Below are 8,677 nucleotides of genomic sequence, written 5' to 3'. Positions count from 1 at the left end.
ATTCACATTTCTGGACTTTACTATGAGTTTGTGTGTTTTTCTGTGATTTCAGGTATTTTCTGGCTGAAATTGAGGGACATGAGCAGAAATCAGATTCAGAGGTTGAAAAAGGACTGCTGATGCTGTTGGATTCTGACCTCCCTGCACTCAAAGTGGATTTTCTGGAGCTACAGAACTCGAAATGGCACGCTTCCACATGCGTTGGAAAGTAGACATCCAGGGCTTTCCAGAAATATATAATAGTCCATACTTTGGCCAATAATTGACGACGTAAACTGGCGTTCAATGCCAGCCTTCTGCCCAAATCTGGCGTCCAGCGCCAGAAAAGGATCCAAAACCAGAGTTGAACGCCCAAACTGGCACAGAAACTGGCGTTCAACTCCACAAATGGCCTCTGCACGTGCAACACTCAGGCTCAGCCCAAACACACACCAAGTGGGCCCCGAAAGTGGATTTATGCATCAATTACTTACTCATGTAAACCCTAGTGACTAGTTTATTATAAATAGGACCTTTTACTATTGTATTAGGCATCTTTTGATCATCTTAGGATCTTAGGATCATCTTTGAACGCATTGTTCTTAGATCAGAGGGGCTGGCCATCTCGGCCATGCCTGGACCTTCACTTATGTATTTTCATACGGTAGAGTTTCTACACTCCATAGATTAAGGTGTGGAGCTCTGCTGTTCCTCAAAGATTAATGCAAAGTACTACTGTCTTCTATTCAATTCTTCTTATTTCGCTTCTAAGATATCCATTCGCACCCAAGAACGTGATGAAGGTGATGATTATGTGTGACGCTCATCATCCTTCCCCCTTATGAACGCGTGCCTGACAAACACTTCTGTTCTACATGAATTAAGCTAGAATGAGTATCTCTTAGATCTCCTAACCAGAATCTTCGTGGCGTAAGCTAGAATGATGGCGGCATTCAAGAGAATCCGGAAGGTCTAAACCTTGTCTGTGGTATTCTGAGTAGGATTCAATGATTGAATGACTGTGACGAGCTTCAAACTCGCAAGTGCTGGGCGTTAGTGACAGACGCAAAAGGAGGGTGAATCCTATTCCAGCATGATCGAGAATTGACAGATGAATAGCCGTGCCATGACAGGGTGCGTGAGCATATTATTCACTGAGAGGAGGGGATGTAGCCACTGACAACGGTGATGCCCTTGCATAAAGCCAGCCATGGAAAGGAGTAAGACTGATTGGATGAAGATAGCAGGAAAGCAGAGGTCCAGAGGAACGAAAGCACCTCCATTCGCTTATCTGAAATTCCTATCAATGATTTACATAAGTATCTCTATCCCTATTTTATTATATTAAATTCGAAAACCACATAACTATTTTATATCCGCCTGACTGAGATTTACAAGGTGACCATAGCTTGCTTCATACCAACAATCTCCGTGGGATTCGACCCTTACTCACGTAAGGTATTACTTGGACGACCCAGTGCACTTGCTGGTTAGTTGTATCGAAGTTGTGACAGACTGTAAAACTAGATCAGAGTATCTGGCCTGAGAAGCCATTACCAGAGATCACAATTTCGTGCACCAAGTTTTTGGCGCCGTTGCCGGGGATTGTTTGAGTTTGGACAACTGACGGTTCATCATGTTGCTCAGATTAGGTAATTTTCTTTTTGTTTTGTTTTCAAAAATTTTTTCAAAAATCTTTCAAAAATTTTCTCACCTGTTTTCGAAAAAAAAATGTTTTCAAAAATAAATTATTCTATGGCTTCAGAATTTTTAAGAATGAATTCTAGTGTTTCATAAAGCATGTTGAAGCCTGGCTGGCTGTAAAGCCATGTCTATTCCTTTGGGAATGAGTATGTCAGGCATGTCATGTCTGAATTACATGCTAAAGCTTGGCTGGCCATTGGCCATGTCTAGTATTTTGGACTGGAGCTTTCATTGAAAGCTTGGCTGGCTAGTGAGCCATGTCTAATTCCTGGACTGAAGCTTTAGACTAAGAATGCAAGATTCCTGGAATTCATATTAAAAATTTTGGAATCCTTATTTTTCTTTTTTCAATGAATTTTTCGAAAAAAATCCAAAAAAATTAGAAAATCATAAAAATAAAAAATATTTTGTGTTTCTTATTTGAGTCTTGAGTCATATCATGAGTTTGGTGTCACTTGCATATGCATCTTGCATTTTTTCGAAAATATCATGCATTCATAGTGTTCTTCATGATCTTCAAGTTGTTCTTGGTAAGTCTTCTTGTTTGATCTTGATGATTTTTTGTTTTGTTTCTTTTCATGTTTATCATATGCATTCTTGAATTCTTAGTGTCTAAGCATTAAAGAATTCTAAGTTTGGTGTCTTGCATGTTTTCTTTGCATTAAAAATTTTTCAAAAATATGTTCTTGATGTTCATCATGACATTCATAGTGTTCTTGGTGTTCATCTTGACATTCATAGCATTCTTGCATGCATTCATTCTTTTGATCTAAAAATTTCATGCATTGCATAATTTTCATGTTTTTTCATAAAAATTTCAAAAATAAAAAAAAAAATATATCTTTCCCTTTTTCTCTCATCAAATTCGAAAATTTGAGTTGACTTTTTTCAAAAATTTTTAAAATCAAGTTGTTTCTTATGAGTCAAATCAAATTTTCAATTTGAAAATCTTATCTTTTTCAAAATCTTTTTCAAAAATCAAATCTTTTTCAAAATTCTTAGTTATTTTCGAAAATTCCAAAAATATTTTTCAAAAATCTTTTTCTTATTTTTATATACAATTTTCGAAAATAACTAATCAATTAATGTTTTGATTCAAAAATTTGAAGTTTGTTACTTGCTTGTTAAGAAAGATTCAAACTTTAAGTTCTAGAATCATATCTTGTGATTTCTTATGAATCAAGTCATTAATTGTGATTTTAAAAATCAAATCTTTTTCAAAAACTAATTTCTATCATATCTTTTCTAAAATATCTTCTTATCTTATCTTTTTCAAAAATATCTTTTCAAAATATCTTCTCTAACCTCCTAACTTCTTATCTTTTCAAAATTTGTTTCAACTAACTAACTAACTTTTTGTTTGTTTCTTAACTTTTTCAAAACCACCTAACTAACTCTCTCTCTCTAATTTTCGAAAATATCTCCCCTCTTTTTCAAAAATTTCTTTTTTATTAACTAATTGTTTTTATTTTTAAATTTTAAAAATTTTTCGAAAAAAAATACTAACAATTTTCAAAAACCATTTTTCGAAAATCACTAACTCTTTTTCAAAATAATTTTCGAAAATTATCCCTCCCCCATCTTATTCTATTTATTCATTCATATCCTAACATCTCACATCTCAAAGCCTCCTCACAGTTGTGTTTCTTCCATTACATTACATTCTTTGTCTCCCCCTCTTTTCTTCGACTCACAAAGGGATCCCTATACTGTGGTATAAAGGATCTCCATTATTATTATTATTTTTCTGTGCCTTCTTCTTTGTCATATGAGCAGGAGCAAGGATAAGAACATTCTTGTGGAAGCAGATCCAGAACCTAAAAGGACTCTGAAGAGAAAATTAAGAGAAGCTAAAATACAACAATCCAGAGATAACCTTTCAGAAATTTTCGAACAGGCAGAGGAGATGGCAGCCGAAAATAATAATAATGTAAGGAAGATGCTTGGTGACTTTACTGCACCTAATTCCAATTTACATGGAAGAAGCATCTCCATTCCTGCCATTGGAGCAAACAACTTTGAGCTGAAACCTCAATTAGTTTCTCTGATGCAGCAGAACTGCAAGTTTCATGGACTTCCATCTGAAGATCATTTTCAGTTCTTGACTGAATTCTTGCAGATATGTGATACTGTTAAGACTAATGGAGTAGATACTGAAGTCTACAGGCTCATGCTTTTCCCCTTTGCTGTAAGAGACAGAGCTAGATTATGGTTGGATTCTCAACCCAAAGACAGCCTGAACTCTTGGGATAAGCTGGTCACGGCTTTCTTAGCCAAGTACTTTCCTCCTCAAAAGCTGAGCAAGCTTAGAGCTGATGTTCAAACCTTCAGACAGAAAGAAGGTGAATCCCTCTATGAAGCTTGGGAAAGATACAAACAGTTGACCAAAAAGTGTCCTTCTGACATGCTTTCAGAATGGACCATCCTGGATATATTCTATGATGGTTTATCTGAGCTATCAAAGATGTCACTGGACACTTCTGTAGGTGGATCCATTCACCTAAAGAAAACGCCTGCAGAAGCTCAAGAACTCATTGACATGGTTGCTAATAACCAGTTCATGTACACTTCTGAAAGGAATCCTGTGAGTAATGGGACGCCTATGAAGAAGGGAGTTCTTGAAGTTGATACTCTGAATGCCATATTGGCTCAGAATAAAATATTGACTCAGCAAGTCAATATGATCTCTCAGAGTCTGCATGGAATGCAAGCTGCATCTAACAGTACTCAAGAGGCATCTTCTGAAGAAGAAGCCTATGATCCTGAGAACCCTGCAATAGCAGAGGTGAATTACTTAGGTGAACCTTATGGAAACACCTATAACTCAACATGGAGAAATCATCCAAATTTCTCATGGAAGGATCAGAAGCCTCAACAAGGCTTTAACAATGGTGGAAGAAACAGGTTTAGCAATAGCAAACCTTTTCCATCATCAACTCAGCAACAGACAGAGAACTCTGAACAAAACGCTTCTAATTTAGCAAATCTAGTCTCTGATCTATCTAAGGCCACTGTAAGTTTCATGAATGAAACAAGGTCTTCCATTAGAAATTTGGAAGCACAAGTGGGCCAGCTGAGTAAAAGGATCACTGAAATCCCTCCTAGTACTCTCCCAAGCAATACAGAAGAGAACCCAAAAGGAGAGTGCAAGGCCATTGACATAAGTGCCATGGCCGAACCTGTGAGGAAAGGAGAGGACGTGAATCCCAAGGAGGAAGACCTCCTGGGACGTCCAGTGATCAATAAGGAGCTTCCCTCTGGGGAATCAAAGGACTCTGAGGCTCATCTAGAGACTATAGAGATCCCATTGAACCTCCTTATGCCCTTCATGAGCTCTGATGAGTATTCCTCTTCTGAAGAGAATGAGGATGTCACTGAAGAGCAAACTGCCAAGTTTCTTGGTGCAATCATGAAGCTGAATGCCAAATTGTTTGGCATTGATGCTTGGGAAGTTGAACCTCCCTTGTTCATCAATGAACTAAGTGATCTGGATCAACTGACATTGCCTCAGAAGAGACAGGATCCTGGAAAGTTCATAATACCCTGTACCATAGGCACCATGATCTTTAAGGCTCTGTGTGACCTTGGTTCAGGAATAAACCTCATGCCCCTCTCTATAATAGAGAAACTGGGAATCTATGGGGTGCAAGCTGCTAAAATCTCACTAGAGATGGCAGACAGCTCAAGAAGACAGGCTTATGGACAAGTAGAAGATGTATTAGTAAAGGTTGAAGGCCTTTACATACCTACTGATTTCATAGTCCTGGATACTGGAAAGGAAGAGGATGAATCTATCATCCTAGGAAGACCTTTCCTGGCCACAGCAAGAGCTGTGATTGATGTTGACAGAGGTGAAATATTCCTTCAATGGAATGAGAACTCCCTTGTATTCAAAACTCAAGGATCTCCCTCTGCAACCATAGGGAGGAAGCAGGAAAAGCTTCTCTCCAAGCAGAGTCAACCAGAGCCCCCACAGTCAAACTCTAAGTTTGGTGTTGGGAGGCCACAACCAAACTCTAAGTTTGGTGTTGAACTCCCATATCCAAACTCTAAGTTTGGTGTTGGAGAGTCTCAACAAAGCTCTGCACATCTGTGAGGCTCCATGAGAGCCCACTGTCAAGCTATTGACATTAAAGAAGCGCTTGTTGGGAGGCAACCCAATGTTTATCTAATTCTTATTTTTCATGTTTTCTTAGGTTCATGATCATGTGGAGTCACAAAATAAATAGAAAAATCGAAAACGGAATCAAAAACAGCAGAAGAAAAATCACACCCTGGAGGAGCATCTGTCTGGCGTTCAGCGCCAGAACAGAGCATGGTTCTGGCGCTGAACGCCCAAAATGGGCAGCTTCTGGGCGCTGAACGCCAGAACAGGCATGGTTCTGGCGTTCAACGCCAGAAATGGCACACAGATGGGCGTTGAACGCCCAAAATGGCCACCAACCTGGCGCTAAACGCCCAGAGTTGGGTACAAAGGCATTTTTACATGCCTAATGGTGCAGGGATGTAAATGCCTTGACACCTCAGGATCTGTGGACCCCACAGGATCCCCACCTACCTCCACTCACTTCTTCTCACCACTCTCTTTCACACAACCCCATAAACACTCTTCCCTAAAAACCCCTCACCAATCACCTCAATCTCTCTTCCCCACTAAACCTTCACCACTCACATCCACCCACTCTTCCCAATAAACCTACCTCATAAACTCCACCTACCTTCAAAATTCAAAACCAATTTCCCACCCAAACCCACCCATATGGCCGAACCTTTACCCCCCCTCCCTTCCCTATATAAAGACCTCCATTCTTCATCAAATTCACACAACACACCCCTCTACACTCCTCTTGGCCGAAACCTCATATCACTCTCCCTCTCCATATTTCTTCTTCTTCCTCTTCTATTCTTTTGTTTATTGCTCGAGGGCGAGCAATATTCTAAGTTTGGTGTGGTAAAAGCATAGCTTTTTTGTTTTTCCATTACCATTGATGGCATCTAAGACCGGAGAATCCTCTAGAAGAGGGAAAGGGAAGACAAAAGCTTCCACATCCGAGTCATGGGAGATGGAAAGGTTCATCTCCAAAGCCCATCAAGACCACTTCTATGATGTTGTGGCCAAGAAAAAGGTGATCCCTGAGGTCCCTTTTAAACTCAAAAGAAATGAGTATCCGGAGATCCGACATGAAATTCAAAGAAGAGGTTGGGAAGTTCTAACAAATCCCATCCAACAAGTCGGCATCCTAATGGTTCAAGAGTTCTATGCCAATGCATGGATCACCAAGAACCATGATCAAAGTAAGAACCCGGATCCAAAGAACTATGTTACAATGGTTCGGGGGAAATACTTAGATTTTAGTCCGGAAAATGTGAGGTTGGCGTTCAACTTGCCATACATGGAAGAGAACGCACGCCCCTACACAAGGAGAGTCAACTTTGATCAAAGGTTGGACCAAGTCCTTATGGACATATGTGTAGAAGGAACTCAATGGAAGATTGACTCCAAAGGCAAGCCGGTTCAACTAAGAAGATTGGACCTCAAGCCTATAGCTAGAGGATGGTTGGAGTTTATTCAATGCTCAATCATTCCCACTAGCAACCGGTCTGAAGTTACTATAGACCGGGCCATCATGATCCATAGCATCATGATTGGAGAAGAGGTGGAAGTTCATGAGATTATACCTCAAGAACTCTACAAGGTGGCTGACAAGTCCTCCACTATGGCAAGGTTAGCCTTCCCTCACCTCATTTGTCACCTATGCAATTCAGCTGGGATTGACATAGAGGGAGATATCCTCATCAAAGACGACAAGCCCATCACTAAGAAAAAGATGGAGCAAGCAAGAGAGCCCAGTCATGGAGCTCAAGAGGCGCAAGAAGCTCATTTCCATGAGATCCCGGAGATGCCTCAAATGCACTTTCCTCCACAAAACTATTGGGAGCAAATCAACACCTCCCTAGGAGAATTGAGTTCCCATATGGGACAACTAAGGGTGGAACATCAAGAGCACTCCATCATGCTTCATGAAATAAGAGAAGATCAAAAAGCAATGAGGGAGGAGCAACAAAGACAAGGAAGAGACATAGAAGAGCTCAAGGACATCATTGGTTCCTCAAGAAGGAAACGCCACCATCACTAAGGTGGATTCATTCTTTGTTCTTGCTTTCTCTGTTTTTTGTTTTCTATGTTATGTGCTTATCTATGTTTGTGTCTTCATTACATGATCATTAGTAGTTAGTAACTTTGTCTTAAAGTTATAAATGTCCTATGAATCCATCACCTCTCTTAAATAAAAACTGTTTAATTTAAAAGAACAAGAAGTACATGAGTTTCGAATTTATCCTTGAACTTAGTTTAATTATATTGATGTGGTGACAATGCTTCTTGTTTTCTGAATGTATGCTTGAACAGTGCATATGTCTTTTGAAGTTGTTGTTTAAGAATGTTAAATATGTTGGCTCTTGAAAGAATGATGACTAGGAGACATGTTATTTGATAATCTGAAAAATCATAAAAATGATTCTTGAAGCAAGAAAAAGCAGCAAAGAACAAAGCTTACAGAAAAAAAAAAGAAAAAAAAAGAGGGAGGCGAAAAAAAATAGAAAAAAAAATAGAAAGAAAAAGAAAAAGCAAGCAGAAAAAGCCAATAACCCTTAAAACCAAAAGGCAAGGGCAAATAAAAAGGATCCCAAGGCTTTGAGCATCAGTGGATAGGAGGGCCTAAAGGAATAAAATCCTGGTCTAAGCGGCTAAACCAAGCTGTCCCTAACCATGTGCTTGTGGCGTGTAGGTGTCAAGTGAAAACTTGAGACTGAGCGGTTAAAGTCAAGGTCCAAAGCAAAAGAAGAGTGTGCTTAAGAACCCTGGACACCTCTAATTGGGGACTTTAGCAAAGCTGAGTCACAATCTGAAAAGGTTCACCCAATTATGTGTCTGTGGCATTTATGTATCCGGTGGTAATACTGGAAAACAAAGTGCTTAGGGCCACGGCCAAGA

At 39.4% G+C, this 8,677-nt stretch overlaps 1 non-coding gene across 1 annotated transcript; it reads right to left on the bottom strand.

Annotated features, from left to right (window-relative positions):
- Positions 1–3,985: 3,985 nt before the first annotated feature.
- Positions 3,986–4,093, bottom strand: LOC148553380 (small nucleolar RNA R71). Its single transcript, XR_015893204.1, has one exon. It is a non-coding gene; the product is annotated as a small nucleolar RNA R71 (small nucleolar RNA).
- Between the last annotated feature and the right edge of the window lie 4,584 nt (positions 4,094–8,677).

The sequence above is a fragment of the Arachis ipaensis genome, chromosome B7, assembly GCF_059453495.1.
Source record: "Arachis ipaensis isolate K30076 ecotype BB chromosome B7, ASM5945349v1, whole genome shotgun sequence".
Lineage (NCBI taxonomy): Eukaryota > Viridiplantae > Streptophyta > Magnoliopsida > Fabales > Fabaceae > Arachis > Arachis ipaensis.
The sequence above is the reverse complement of the archived record's forward strand: the minus strand, read 5'-3'. Positions and strand labels throughout refer to the sequence as shown.